Genomic DNA, 16,863 nt, shown 5'->3' with positions numbered 1-16,863 from the left:
TTTTGTCTAGCATGGGACACATCTATATATACCTATACATCTATATCTATACACCTATATAGTGTGCGAATAACTTTGAAAGTTGCTCATTGGATGAAGCCAATTCGACGATACAGAGATGGAAAACCCGAGCACTACTGGCTGTTGGATATCATCAACATTCCACCAGATTCTGCCACATGTACAATCTAGAAGACTCCATGGTTGAACTTAAGCATAATGCACAAACCTCAAAACACAAGCACTTCTCCTTTGTTCTCTAGAATTTTCCATATCTTAATTGCCCAAACTTTTTTTCTAAATCAATTGTCTATTTTGGTTTTACCTTTAGAATGCACAATTCCATGAATCTTAAATTTTTTTATAAAACTAATTGATTTTGGATGAGATGAACTATAAGAATTAAGCAAATATCTACATCATGCATATCTGGGAGAAGAGGCGGGAAACCGATGAGAGGAGTGGCAAGAAACGGTAGCCTGTTTTGAATGAAAACCTAGTAGAGAAGGAAGCGTGAGCTACACGACGCATGCGCACAGTGCATACCCATGTACTGCATGTGCTGTCGAAAGGGCCCAGGGTTCCCGTTCGATCTGGGAGCATCCAACGGTGCACACGTATGATCCGTGGGGTTTGGGTTCTGGCCAGTCAGAACACACGACTCAGATCACGCGTGCAGCAAGGTGGGATATCATACGGAAACCAACATGCAGTGGAAACCGGTGAAAACCATGAGAAAAAGATGTTTTAAAGTTTCGAAAAAATTCCAAAAAATGCGGGATGTTAAGAGGATGATGTTTTATTGCCACACAAAATTTCAAGTTGAAACACATTATGAGATGTGAGCTATGAAAAGGACAAAATCAGTGTTGAATAGTGCCAAATAGTAATGTCACTATTTAGGGTAGAATTTGTCTTTTTCATAGCTCACATCTCGTAAAGTTTTTCAACTTGAAATTTTGTGTCACAATAAAACATCAGCTTCTTAACATCCCACATTTTTTTCAGATCTTTATGAAACTTTAAAATATGGTTTCCACAAAGTTTTCATTGAATATCGGCTTTCATGAGTGAACCGTGTGCTATTTGAAAACATTTCGTGAGAAGAATCTCGGTTTTTAAATCCCCGTAAATCCAAAACTAAGCTGAAAATCGTGAAACCTTCACGACATGGCACTTATATGTCGAGGAATTTTTTCGTCCATTGTGGTGCAAGTTTTATTACAAGCCTCTTACAAACCGGAGCTTCTCTCAAAGAAGCCTCATGGTTCCGATAGGGAAACATGTCCTCCTTGTGGGCGAAACGTAATCACTGCCTCTTTTCACCTTGTATTTTCTTCTACGGGCAACATGGAACGACGGGATATCTGTGCTGAAATTTAAACTTATTCAGGGTTCGTTTGGCCTTTTTATACACTAATTGAGTTTCCTAGGCATTTAATGTCGATAATTCAAATCTGAACTACAAATACATGCTCCAGTTCACCAAAATGGCTAGAAAAATTATACATGTGTCCTTGGGTGCATGTTTAGGTCCCATGCGAGGAATGAGAACGAATTACAACCATACCGGTGTCATGGCTCGTCCTCAAACATTTCTAATCTCGGTTTTGAAGTCCCCATAAATCCTAAACTCACCAGAAAGTCATCAAAGGTGGCATGGTGTCACGTCATGGCACATATATGTCGTGGTAAAAACATTGTCCAATTTGGGCCAAACTTTATTACAAACCTCTTACTAAAACTAGAGCTTCTCTCAAATAAGCCTCGTGGTTCCGATAGGGAAACGTGTTCCCCTTGTGGGCGAAACGTAATCACTACCTCTTTTCTCCTTGTATTTTCTTCCACGGGCAACATGGAATGACAGGATATTCGTGCTGAAATTTAAACTTATTCAAGGTTCGTTTGGCCTTTTTATACACTAATTGAGTTTCCTAGGCATTTAATGTCCGTAATTGAAATCTGAACTACAAATACATGCTCCAGTTCACCAAAATGGCTAGAAAAATTATACATGTGTCCTTGGGTGCATGTTTAGGTCCCATAACAGGAATGGGAATAAATTACAACCGTACCGGTGTCATGGCTCGTCCTCAAACATTTTGAATCTCGGTTTTTAAGTCCCCATAAATCCTAAACTCACCAGAAAGTCATCAAAGGTGGCATGGTGTCACGTCATGGAACATATATGTCGTGGTAAAAACATTGTCCAATTTGGGCCAAGCTTTATTACAAATCTCTTACAAAAACTGGAGCTTCTCTCAAAGAAGCCTCATGGTTCCGATAGGGAAACATGTCCCCCTTGTGGGAGAAACGTAATCACTGCCTCTTTTCGCCTTTTATTTTTCTTCTACGGGCAACATGGAACGACAGGATATCCATGCTGAAATTTAAACGATAATCGCTGCCTCTTCTCGCCTTGAACTTTGTTTTCTACAGGCAACATAGAATAGGAGGAGTGTCGGGCTGAAACTTGAAACTGTTCAGGGTTCGTTTGGCCATTGTGTGTGTGTGTATATATATATATATTACTAATTACTAAGTTTTCTATGCATTTAATGTAGTCCATAATTCAAATTTGAACTACGACCACATGCTCCAGTGAAGCAAAATGGGTGGGAAATCGTACATGTGTCATTGGGTGCATGTTTAGGTCTCGTTTAAGGAATGAGAATGAATTACAAACTTGTCATCATCCTAAAACATTGAGAATCTCGGTTTTTAAATCCCAGTAAATCAAAAAGTCACCCAAAAAACATGAAACTTGGCATGGTTTCATGACATGGCACATATATGCCGTGGTAAAAAATAATCGTCCAGTTTGAGAAGAGGCGCACACGTTAGTAGCCAACGAAGTCCTTTTTGAAACAAAAAGCTGACACGTTAATATCGCAAACGATTTTATTATATTTACCCTGTCGAAATTTAACCATACTCGATGGCGTGCGTGCAACTATTTGATTAGACGGGACAAGCGCGAGAAGTCCGCCGTGCAGGCTCGACGGGACGCGTGCGAGCAGTCCGTCGCGCATGCTTGACGAGATGCGTGCATCCTGTTCACCTTGCAGGCCCGACGGGACACGTGCAAGCAGCAAGGGCACCCATGCTCATCAGGAAGCGAGCTCTTTGACCTCCATGCACCAGCCGCCGCCCGCCTCGCTCATAACTTCTCAATTAATGGGTTAATTAAAGCACCTAGACGGAGGGTGTTTGCTTGTGATCCCATGGCAGCATTTGCTTTGTTTGTGTTTTGAACTCGTATTCCGCCCTAATTTAAATTGCCACATAGGGCAATGGATAATACAGCCACAAATAAAATGGCAACGGATAAAACGACGACAAATTTACAATGGCACAGATAATAATTGTCTTACATATTCCGGATAATGTAAAATGCCACATGCGGCAAAGCCCGGAAGACACGGGGGCAAGAGAAGAAGGAAATTGTAGACAACGATCTGGGTCGCTACTGTCTCTACTCATTGATGGATCGCCGGGCGGCGAAATCCTCCAGCTCCTTCTCCAATTCCTCACGACTTTGCTTGAAAGCAGCCACGGATTCCTCCACCTCCTGCTCGCGCTTGATCCGGAGGTTCCTCAAGGCACCCATCAGTTCCTCGATGACCGCATTCAGCGTCATCTCCGAGGCACTGCCCTGCTCATGCAGCATCTTCCAGCCGGCGGCCTCCTCCTCCTTCTTGGAGACCAACTTGAGGAGCTTTGCATTGTCACCCATGAGTTGCTCGACAAGCCGATTGCCTTGTCAACCGAGGCATCGCTGATCTTGAGCGGCTTCGTCAAGCCGTCGACCAGCTCCTGCTGCATAGTGATGCCAGCGAGAATGTCGTCGTTGCCGGCGAAGGACTTCACGAACGTCGGCTCATCGCGATGGCCGACGTCGCGAATGCGCTTGTGAGAGCCCTCGCGTTCCCGTGAGAGCTCGTTCGAGGGCTCTGCGGCACGCCAGGACATCTCTGCTGCGGCTGCGGCTTCGCGGCGGGACCTCTCTAGTGCTTTCGCGGCCTTGGTCTTTGTTGCCTGGTTATATGTCCACCCTAAAATCCTCCTACCAGTCATGGCGGAACAACTTGACAGAAAAAACCAGTTTTGTGGATGATGAGGAGAGGAACTATGAAGTAATTTTTGAATGGGTAGTTTTTATAGCCCGGTGCTAAGTGTGAACACATATTAGTTTGATAAGTGGGAACAGATTTGCAATTACTTATTGCGTTGTAATCAGCAATGTGATGAGAAACAAGGTCAAAATTTATTGATGGTAGAAGGTTGACCACGTAGTTGCCACATGTTATTTATCACACAAGTGTTAACATAAGGAAATGCTTGTGTAACTTACTAACCATCGCACACGAGTACTCGCAGACGCATCTCCTAGCCACCGCAAGCAACTAGTTTGCATTTTTCAAAGTTTTTTGTACACACAAATCGCACATGAACTAACTGTATTAACCGTCTGTGTTGTAAATTCTCATCCCAAACAGTTCATTTGAGTCGGCTGTTTGCCACGTATCACACACATCTTGTTAAGTTGAACTATTTCTGTTGCGTTCGCTAATCGAAAACAGTTATTCCGAGTGAGCCATATACCCTATATCACACACACCTTGATCTGGCTAATCGTTTATGTTGCACTTCCCAATAGCAAACGGATCATCGGACTGAACTGTATGCCGTATATCGCACACACATTGATATGGCTGCCCATTTCTGTTGTTCTGCCTCATCGCAAATAGTTTGAACGGGTTAACCGTGTGCCCAGCATCACACACACAACTAAAATGTGAACCGTGTTTGATGCATCGTCCATCGCAAACATTTTGCACCTTTTTTGACGGTTTTTTACATCCCCATTTGTGATTAATGCATCACACATAGTTTCGTCAAAGGGTCTCTGATCGTAGTGTCGCGTTAGCAGCATCCTACAGTAGTGGGTCATCATCGGAAGTGGTCCTGACTATTGTCACTCCGAGGTTGCCGGATCATAACACATAGTGAGTGACTATAACTTGCAAGATCAGATCTAGAACATGGATATAATGGTGATACCATAAACGGTTCAGATCTGAAATCATGGCACTCGGGCCCAAAGTGACAAGCATTAAGCATGGCAAAGTCATAGCAACATCAATCTTAGAATATAGTGGATACTAGGGATCAAGCCCTAACAAAACTAACATGATTACCTGATGAATCTCATCCAACTCCTCACTGACCAGCGAGCCTACAAATGAATTACTCACTCCCGGTTGGGAGCATCATGAAATTAGCGATGGAGAAGGGTTGGTGATGACGAAGAACGAAGACCCCCCTCTCCGGAGCCCCAAACAGACTCCAGATCTGGCCTCCTGATGAAGAACATGAGGTGATAGCGGCTCCATCTCGTGGATCGCGATAATTCTTTCTCCCTAATTTTTTCTGGAAAAATAGGATTTTATAGCGTCGGTTTCAGGGTCTGTGGGGCCACCAGGTGGGGACAACCCACCTGGGCGCGCCGGGAGAGGGGGGCACGCCCTGGTGGGTTGTGCCCACCCAGGTGCCCATCTCTGGTAGGTCTTGGCTCCAGAAATTCTTGTTTATTGTATAAAAATTCCTCGCAAAGTTTCGTTCCGTTTCGAAAACTTTTATTTCTTCACAAAAACAACACCATGGTAGTTCTGCTGATTAGAGTCCAAAACAAGAGGAAACACGTTAGGAAAAGTAGATACGTTGGAGACGTATCAACTCCCCCAAGCTTAAACCTTTGCTTGTCCGCAAGCAATTCAGTTGATAAACTGAAAGTGAAAAAGAAAAACTTTTACGAACTCTTTTGCTCTTGTTTGCATAAATAAGCTTAAACAGCACCTAGGTTTTCAGCCAACATTAGAACTAACCATGCCGACAATAACTCTTAAAGATTATATTAACTCATATCAATGACATAATCAGCTTGCGAGCAATAATAAGATATCTCAAACGGCAGCACGTTGTCAAAACGACCATGATATAATATGACAATAGTGGTAGCTCGCTAGCCCTTTCTGAGACCACAAAACATAAATGCAGAGCACCTCCAAAGTCCAAGCAGCGACTAAACATTGTAATTCATGGTAGAAAAGATCCAGTCATGATGTACCCAACATTAGCTACACAAAATGCATAAGTCATGACATCAGTGCTCTCAGGTTCTAGCGCTTGTTTTAGAAGGTGATGACACACCATAAAAGTAAATAGATAGTCCCTTCGCAGAGGGAAGCAGTGATTTGCAGAGGTGTCAAAGCTCAAGTTTTTAAAACAGAGGTAAATGATATTTTGAGACATGCACCCTTCTCATTTACTTCACGACCATCAGTTATCAATATCTTCCATGCTAAGCACGCTAGTGGCGGTTCCCAAGCGATAAAAGTAAAGGTTTACTCCCCCTCCACCAACAGTCACACTCCACGGCTTGTCCGAAACAACGGGTGCCGTCCAAACCATCAACAGTCCTGGGGGAGTTTTGTTCAATTATTTGCATTTTTTAGTTCGGGACTGGGAATCCCTATTACCGCCCTTTTCTCGTGCGATGGCGAGTGAATAAACACTTGACCTGAGAATAACCCGCTTAGCATGGAAGATACCGACGACCTCCTGTTGTTCCATGAATGATCTAGGCACACAAAAATGATATTTTTTTAGAAGTTTTTAGAGGTGGCACATGCAAATATACTTAGAACGGCAAGGTATAATACCGCATATAGGTAGGTATGGTGGACTCATCTGGAATAACTTTGGGTTCAAGGTTTTTGATGTACAAGCAGAATTCCCACTTAGTACAGGCGAATGCTAGCAATTAGATTGAGAAGCGGCCAGCTAGAGAGCAGCAACGGTCATAAACATGCATTATGCATAAGTAACATTGGACAGTAGCATGAGTAGGATATGATCACCATGAACATAAATATCATAGATGCTATGTTGGTTTTGATTCAACTACATGCATGAACATGTGCCAAGTCAAGCCACTGGAACATTCAGAGGAGGATACCATATCATCATACTACATCACAATCATTTTAACGCAATGTTGATATCCAAGATAAATCATTATCCACTCCTAGCCACTTATGCATGGCATGAGAAACTATAATCTCTAATTGTCATTGCAAACATGTTCAATCATAATGAGCTGAATCATGGATACTAGGTTAAACATATTTACACAAACAGAACAAGTCGAGTTCATACCAGTTTCTCCCTGCCACGGCCAGTTCATCGAATATCGTCATTGTTGCCTTTCACTTGCGCGACCGAACAATGTGAAAATAATAATAGTGCAAGGGTGCCATGGACTAAGCTGGAATCTGCAAACATTTTATTCAACGGGAGAAGACAAGGTAAAATGGGCTCTTTACTAGTTCAACAATTATTCAAATGAGAGCCACTCAACATTTTCATCGTGGTCTTCTCCTTGGTACAACTCGAATAAAAAGAAAAGAAACTCAAAGAAACACACTGAAATATTTTTGGAGTTTTGGGTTTTCTTGAACAAGCAAATAAAAGGGAAAAGAAAAACGAGAAAAAACTATTTACCCGGGAAAGCTCCCAACAAGCAAAAGAAAAACAAGGAAATCTTTTTGGGTTTTCTTTTTAATATTACAACTAAGCATGCATAGAAAGTAAACTAACTAGAACTAATTTTTTTTGGTTTTCCTAAAGTTTTTCAAACACACAAGAAGAAAGCAAGAAAAATAAAATTAAGCATGGATGATACAATGAAAAAGTGTGAACACCGATGGATTAAATAAGTGAACATGAATGTAATGCGGTGGGAAACATGTACTCCCCCAAGCTTTGGCTTTTGGCCTAACTTGGTAATCGATCAGAAGCCTGGATAGTAGTTGGCGTAGTAGCTCACGGAGGCTCTTAGTGCGGATGCCTCGGCCTGCCATGCTGCCTCCACTGCTGCATTGTGAGCTCGGGCCTCGCTCTCAAGAACGAAATATCTTCCTTTGTTGTGATAGTCAAAAAGAGCACGTGCATGCAAATATGTGTGCACAACAGATGTTTGGTTAAACAACAGATTGTAAGTGAAGTTATGAATTTTTCCTTTAAGGATCTTATGATCTTTTAAGGTGTCAAAATCTAAATATTGTGTGGGTAGGATAGGGTTAAAGGGCAAAGGTGAAACACCCAACCCTCGTGCTAGACACACGGCATATATTCCACCATAGAAATAGCCATTGTTAGCGTTATGCTGAAGTCTGCATGTAACAATCGCTCCAAGGTTATAACTCCTTTCACCGGTGAGAGCGGTGTGTATGAGGCTCAAGTCTAGAGCACAAAGTGTACTACAGTATTGCTTGCCTACTATACATTTCCCGTTAAATAATGCAAAGTACTGAATTGCGGGAAAATGAATGCTCTTTATTCTACCTCGCGTCACTCCCCTCGTCTCACTGTAACAAAGACTAGTCAAGAATGATTGGAATTCAGCCCTTGGCGGTTCGTCAAGCGAACCCCAGAATGGGAGTTTGCAGTGGTAAGCAAAATTCTCTAGTGGGATGGTAAATGGATTATCATAAAGCATAAACGACACCCTAGACTCACGGGGATGGAATTTAAATCCTTTGACAAACGATTCAGTGAGAATGTGGCATTGTTCGCACTTATGTGAAATGTAGGGACGGAGACCGGCATTGTGAGCATATTGTTCAAATTCCTCATTAATGCCCACATGCATCATATACTCATTGCAAGGCCATAAGCATGTTTTGGTGGCGGCATCTCGTGTGGAACTTTCACTTGGTTCAACATATGACCGGCGAGCGAAGCTGTCACTAGAAGATGCCCCCGAGGATCGCCTCCTCGAAGAACTCCTTCCAAAAAGGTTCATCGTGTTCACGTACAATTTTCCGAAATTTTTTGAGTGACAAAAATTTATCAACAAAACTTTACAAAATTGGTAGCAACTACTCATAGGGATACATAGAGGCCATAGCAAGCATTCAAACTACTTAGAACTCTACGAATTTAACATGCAAGCTCATCTACAGCAGCACCAAGAGTAGCTAATTATTCAAAATATAAACCATGAAAACAAAAACTAATTGGACAAACGGCGGAGTCACATACCAAGCAACAATCCCTCGAAACAGTTTCGGAAATGGAGCTTCGAGCAAAGAGATCGAAATCCGCAGGTTTGAGAGCAAGAACATGGGAGAGAGAGCAATGGAGAATTTTTTTTTCTGGAGGTAAGTGATGATGTGGTGTAAAGAGATAAGTGAGGGGCCCCACGTGGAGACCACGACCCACCAGGGTGCGCCCAGGTGGGTTGTGCCCACTTGGTGCACCTCCCTCAGATATTATTTGCACCAGAAATTGAGAAATATTCAGAAAAATTTCATATTAAATTTCTAGGGCATTCTGAGAACTTTTATTTTTGGGTCATTTTTTATTGCACGGGAAATTCAGAAAACACATAAAACATGGAATTTTATTTTATTTAACTAATGAAAACAGAAAACAAAAAGTAGGGACAGAAGGTAGTGCTTACTAAATTCATCAACTTCATACCGCTAAAAAATTATCCATTAATAAGGTTGGTCAAGTCTTATTAACAACCACTTTCGATTAGCATGAATCCGAAGAACTTTCGTAAATCACTAAGTTACCTCAACGGGGATATGAATGTCCCCAACAATAAGCATTTCATATTTCTTTTTGGCAGTAGGTAGAGGTACTTGAAAACTTCCAATAGTGATTGTCGGAGACTTTTCAATAACATTAATACCATTCACTTGGAATTGTTTCTTTGGAAAGTGCGCCATATGCTCATTACCATTAATATGAAAAGTGACCTTGCTCAATAACACCCCCTGCAGTATTCAAGAAGGGTCTACCAAGGATAATCGACATGTTGTCGTCCTCGGGCATCTCAAGTATTGATACGTCTCTGTCGTATGTACTTTTCCAAACACTTTTGCCCTTGTTTTGGACTCTAACTTGAGTGATTTGAATGGAACTAACCCGGACTGATGATGTTTTCAGCAGAATTACAATGGTGTTATTTATGTGCAGAAACAAACGTTCTCGGAATGACCTGAAACTTCACGGAGCAACTTTTCAGAAAATATGAAAAATACCTGCAAAAGATGAAGGCCAGGGGGCCCACCACCTGTCCACGAGGGTGGGGGCGCACCTGCCCCCCTAGGGCGCGCCCCTACCTCGTGGGCCCCCTGTTGCCTCTCCAACTCCAACTCCATATATTGTGTTTTGGGGAGAAAAAAATCAAGGAGAAGAAATCATCGCGTTTTACGATACAGAGCCGCCGCCAAGCCCTAAAACCTCTCGTGAGGGCTGATCTGGAGTCCGTTCGGGGCTCCGGAGAGGGGAATCCGTCGCCATCGTCATCATCAACCATCCTCCATCATCAATTTCATGATGCTCACCGCCGTGCGTGAGTAATTCCATCGTAGGCTTGCTGGACGGTGATGGGTTGGATGAGATCTATCATGTAATCGAGTTAGTTTTGTTAGGGTTTGATCCCTAGTATCCACTATGTTCTGAGATTGATGTTGCTATGACTTTGCTATGCTTAATGCTTGTCACTAGGGCCCGAGTGCCATGATTTCAGATCTGAACCTATTATGTTTTCATCAATATATGAGTGTTCTTGATCCTATCTTGCAAGTCTATAGTCACCTATTATGTGTTATGATCCGTTAACCCCGAAGTGACAATAATCAGGATACTTACCGGTGATGACCATAGTTTGAGAAGTTCATGTATTCACTATGTGTTAATGCTTTGTTCCGGTACTCTATTAAAAGGAGGCCTTAATATCCCTTAGTTTCCGTAAGGACCCCGCTGCCACGGGAGGGTAGGACAAAAGATGGCATGCAAGTTCTTTTCCATAAGCATGTATGACTATATTCGGAATACATGCCTACATTATATCAATGAACTGGAGCTAGTTCTGTGTCACCCTAGGTTATGACTGTTACATGATGAATCGCATCCGGCATAATTCTCCATCACCGATCCATTGCCTACGAGCTTTCCATATATTGTTCTTCGCTTATTTACTTTTCCGTTGCTATTGCTATCATCACTACAAAATACCAAAAACATTACTTTTACTACTATTACCTTTTGCTACCGTTATCACTACTATCATATTACCTTGCTACTAAACACTTTGCTGCAGATATTAAGTTTCCAGGTGTGGTTGAATTGACAACTCAGCTGCTAATACTTGAGAATATTCTTTGGCTCCCCTTGTGTTGAATCAATAAATTTGGGTTGAATATTGTATGCTCGAAAACTGTTGCGATCTCCTATACTTGTGGGTTATCAAGACTATTTTCTGGCGCCGTTGCCGGGGAGCATAGCTCTATTCTTTGAGTCACTTGGGATTTATATCTGCTTATCATTATGAAGAACTTGAAAGATCCAAGAACAAAGATTTATCCCTCAACTACGAGGGGAGGTAAGGAACTGCCATCTAGCTCTGCACTTGATTCACCTTCTATTTTGAGTAAGCTTGTGACACCTACACCTGCTTCTACTATTCGTTCTGATATGTCGCATGTTATTGATGATGCCACTTCTGTTATGCATGATACTTATGATGAAACTACTTCTATGCTTGATACTACTGTGCCACTTGGTAAATTTCTTGATGAACAACTTGCTCGAGGTAGAGAAATTGAAAATATTGAATCTGATGATACTGATGAAAGTGAAGATGAAGAATCACTTGTTATTCCTAAGGGTTATGTTTTTGATCAAGAAGCTTCTTTAACTATTTTAGCTTGCAAAAATAGAAATGAACTCAAAAGGTTATTAGCTAAATGGATTAAGCAATCTCTAAATGCTAGAATGAAACCTGACCCTGCTTTTGCTACTTCACCTATCTTTGTTATTGATAAGGATTATGAATTCTTTGTTGATCCTGATATAATTACTTTGGTTGAATCTGATCCTTTTCATGGTTATGAATCTGAAACTGTTGTGGCACATCTGACTAAACTGAATGATATAGCCACCCTGTTCACTAAAGATGAGAGAACTTGTTACTTTTATATCCTTAAAATATTTATGTTCTCATTAAAAGGTGATGCTACGATATGGTTTAATTCTCTTGATCCTGGTTGTGTGCGTAGTCCCCAGGATATGATTACTTCTCTGCTAAATATTTCCCTGCTCATAAGAAACAAGCTGCTTTAAGGGATATATATAATTTTGTGCAAATTGAAGAAGAGAGTCTCCCACAAGCTTGGGGGAGGCTTCTCCAATTACTTAATGCTTTGCCTGATCATCCTCTTAAGAAAAATGAAATACTTGATATCTTTTATAATGGACTAACCGATGCCTCCAGAGATTACCTGGATAGTTGTGCTGGTTCTCTTTTCAGGGAAAGAACACTGGATGAAACTGAAATTCTATTGAATAATATGTTGACAAATGAAAATAATTGGACACCTCCGGAGCCAATTCCTGAGCCTATTCCTAAACCAACTCCGAAGAAGAGGGGTATTCTATTTCTCAGTCCTGAAGATATGTAAGAGGCAAAGAAATCTATGAAAGAAAAAGGTATTAAAGCTGAAGATGTTAAGAATATACCTCCTATTGAAGAAATACATGGTCTTAATTTACCGCCTGTTGAAGAAACATATAATCTTAATCCATTAGCTATTCAAGAAACTCATGGTCTTGATAACCCGACATAGGTAGTAAAGGTAAATTCTCTCTATAGATATGATAAAGCTGAAATCCCATTTACTAAATTTGCTAGCCCATGCTTAGATGAGTTTGATAAATTTATGGCTAGGCAAGACGATTTTAATGCTTATTTTGGTAGACAATTTACAATTCAAATATGCTTGAACACTTGGGTGATTATATGGCTAATGTCAAAGGTGAACTTAAACTTATTAGTAAACATGCTTCTATGGTTACCACTCTAGTAGAACAAGTACTTAAAGCTCAAAATGATTTGCTTAATGAATTGAATAATAAGAATAATGATAATGCTATTAGAGTTATGACTAGAGGTGGTAGAATGACTCGGGAACCTTTGTATCCTGAAGGCCATCCTAAGAGAATTGAGCAAGATTCTCAGAGAAATAATATAGATGCACCTAGTTCGTCTAAAAAGAAGAAAAAGAAAAATGATAGGGCTTTGCATGCTTCTAGTGATCCTATTGTTGAAACACCTCAGAATCCAAATGATATTTCTATTTCTGATGCTGAAACTCAATCTGGTAATGAACCTGAAACTAGTGGTAATGTTAATGATAATGTTCATAATGATGCTCAACCTAGTAATGATAATGACATAGAAATGGAACCTGCTGTTGATCTTGATAACCCACAATCAAAGAACCAACGTTATGATAAGAAAGACTTTGTTGCTAGGAAACTGTTGGAAATATGCCCTAGAGGCAATAATAAAATGATTATTACTATATTTCCTTGTTCATGATAATTGTCTATTATTCATGCTATAATTGTGTTATCCGGAATTCATAATACATGTGTGAATACATAGACCATAACATGTCCCTAGTGAGCCTCTAATTAACTAGCTCGTTGATCAATAGATAGTCATGGTTTCCTGACTATGGACATTGGATGTCATTGATAACGGGATCATATCATTAGGAGAATGATGTGATGGACAAGACCCAATCCTAAGCATAGCACAAGATCGTGTAGTTCGTTTGCTAGAGCTTTTCCAATGTCAAGTATCATTTCCTTAGACCATGAGATCGTGTAACTCCCGGATGCCGTATGAGTGCTTTGGGTGTACCAAACGTCACAACATAACTGGGTGACTATAAAGGTATACTACAGGTATCCCCGAAAGTATATGTTGGGTTGACACGGATCGAGACTGGAATTTGTCACTCCGTATGACGGAGAGGTATCTCTGGGCCCACTCGGTAATGCATCATCACAATGAGCTCAATGTGACCAAGTGTTTGGTCACGGGATCATGCATTACGGTACGAGTAAAGTGACTTGCCGGTAATGAGATTGAACGAGGTATTGGGATACCGACGATCGAATCTCGGGCAAGTAACGTACCGATTGACAAAGGGAATTGAACACGGGATTGATTGAATCCTCGACATCGTGGTTCATCTGATGAGATCATCGTGGAACATGTGGGAGCCAACATGGGTATCCAGATCCCGCTGTTGGTTATTGACCGGAGAGTCGTCTCGGTCATGTCTGCATGTCTCCCGAACCCGTAGGGTCTACACACTTAAGGTTTGGTGACGCTAGGGTTGTAGAGATATTAGTATGCGGTAACCCGAAAGTTGTTCGGAGTACCGGATGAGATCCCGGATGTCACGAGGAGTTCCGAAATGGTCCGGAGGTGAAGATTTATATATAGGAAGTCCAGTTTCGGCCATCGTGAAAGTTTCAGGGGTAATCAGTATTGTACTGGGACCACCGGAAGGGTCCCGGGGGTCCACCGGGTGGGGCCACCTATCTCGGAGGGCCCCATGGGCTGAAGTGGGAGGGGAACCAGCCCCTGGTGGGCTGGTGCGCCCCCCATGGGCCTCCCCTGCGCCTAGGGTTGAAAACCCTAGGCGTGAGGGCGCCCCACCTGACTTGGGGGGCAAGTCCCCCCCCCTTGGCCGCCGCCTCTCCTTGGAGATTGGATCTCCTAGGGCCAGCGCCCCCCTAGGGGCCCTATATATAGTGGGGGGAGGAAGGGCAGCCGCACCCAAGTCCCTGGCGCCTCCCTCTCCCCTCGTAACACCTCTCCTTCTCGTTGGAGCTTGGCGAAGCCCTGCCGAGATCACCGCTGCTTCCACCACCATGCTGTTGTGCTGCTGGATCTCCATCAACCTCTCTTTCCCCTTGCTGGATCAAGAAGGAGGAGACGTCTTCCCAACCGTACGTGTGTTGAACTCGGAGGTGCCGTCCGTTCGGCGCTCGGTCATCGGTGATTTGAATCACGACGAGTACGACTCCATCAACCTCGTTCTCTTGAACGCTTCCGCTCGCGATCTACAAGGGTATGTAGATGCACTCCCCTCTCCCTCGTTGCTAGATGACTCCATAGATTGATCTTGGTGATGCGTAGAAAATTTTAAAATTCTGCTACGTTCCCCAACAGTGGCATCATGAGCTAGGTCTATGCGTAGTTTCTATGCACGAGTAGAACACAAGTTGTTGCGGGCGTTGATTTTGTCAATTTACTTGCTGTTACAAGTCTTATCTTGATTCGGCGGCATCGTGGGATGAAGCGTCCCGGACCGACCTTACACGTACGCTTACGTGAGACTGGTTCCACCGACTGACATGCACTAGTTGCATAAGGTGGCTAGCGGGTGTCTGTCTCTCCCACTTTAGTCGGACCGGATTCGATGAAAAGGGTCCTTATGAAGGGTAAATAGAAATTGGCATATCACGTTGTGGTTTTGGCGTAGGTAAGAAATGTTCTTGCTAGAAACCTATAGCAGCCACGTAAAAACTTGCAACAACAATTAGAGGACATCTAACTTGTTTTTGCAGCATGTGCCATGTGATGTGATATGGCCAAAAGGATGTGATGAATGATATATGTGATGTATGAGATTGATCATGTTCTTGTAATAGGAATCACGACTTGCATGTCGATGAGTATGACAACCGGCAGGAGCCATAAGAGTTGTCTTAATTTATTTATGACCTGCGTGTCAACATAAACGTCATGTAATTACTTTACTTTATCGCTAACCGTTAGCCATAGTAGTAGAAGTAATAGTTGACGAGACAACTTCATGAAGACACGATGATGGAGATCATGGTGTCATGCCGGTGACGACGATGATCATGGCGCCCCGAAGATGGAGATCAAAAGGAGCAAAATGATGTTGGCCATATCATGTCACTATTTGATTGCATGTGATGTTTATCATGTTTTACATCTTATTTGCTTAGAACGACGGTAGCTGAGGGAGTCCTGGATTAGGGGGTGCCCGGATAGCCGGACTATACCTTCGGCCGGACTCCTGGACTATGAAGATACAAGATTGAAGACTTCGTCCCGTGTCCGGAAGGGACTTTCCTTGGCGTGGAAGGCAAGCTTGGCGATACGGATATGTAGATCTCCTACCATTGTAACTGACTCTGTGTAACCCTAGCCCTCTCCGGTGTCTATATAAAACGGGGAGTTTTAGTCCGTAGGACGAACAACAATCATACCATAGGCTAGCTTCTAAGGTTTAGCCTCTCTGATCTCGTGGTAGATATACTCTTGTACTACCCATATCATCAATATTAATCAAGCAGGACGTAGGGTTTTACCTCCATCTAGAGGGCCCGAACCTGGGTAAAACATCCTGTCCCCTGCCTCCTATTACCATCCAACCTAGACGCACAGTTCGGGACCCCCTACCCGAGATACGCCAGTTTTGACACCGACATTGGTGCTTTCATTGAGAGTTCCTCTGTGTCATCGCTTTTAGGCCCGATGGCTTCTCCGGTCATCAACAGCGATGCGATCCAGGGTGAGACTTTTCTCCCCAGACAGATCTTCGTATTCGGCGACTTTGGACTGCTGGCCAATTCGCTTGGTCATCTGGAGCAGATCGAAAGCTACGCCCCTGGCCATCAGGTCAGATTTGGAAGTTTGAACTACACGGCCGACATCTGCGGAGACTTGATCTTCGACGGATTCGAGCCACAGCCGAGCGCGCCGCACTGTCACGATGGGCATGATTTAGCTCTCCCGCCGAACAGTGCCCTGGAGGCCGCACCTGTGTCCGCTCCGACCCCTAGCTCAGAGCCGATCACACCAACCGAGGATGGGTGGTTAGACACCGCCTCGGGGGCTGCAATCTCTACGGCGATCGAGCCGAACACCAGCCCTATTCTCTGCGAAGC

Source organism: Triticum dicoccoides, chromosome 5A (genome assembly GCF_002162155.2).
Source record: "Triticum dicoccoides isolate Atlit2015 ecotype Zavitan chromosome 5A, WEW_v2.0, whole genome shotgun sequence".
Lineage (NCBI taxonomy): Eukaryota > Viridiplantae > Streptophyta > Magnoliopsida > Poales > Poaceae > Triticum > Triticum dicoccoides.
Note: the sequence above shows the minus strand (reverse complement) of the source record.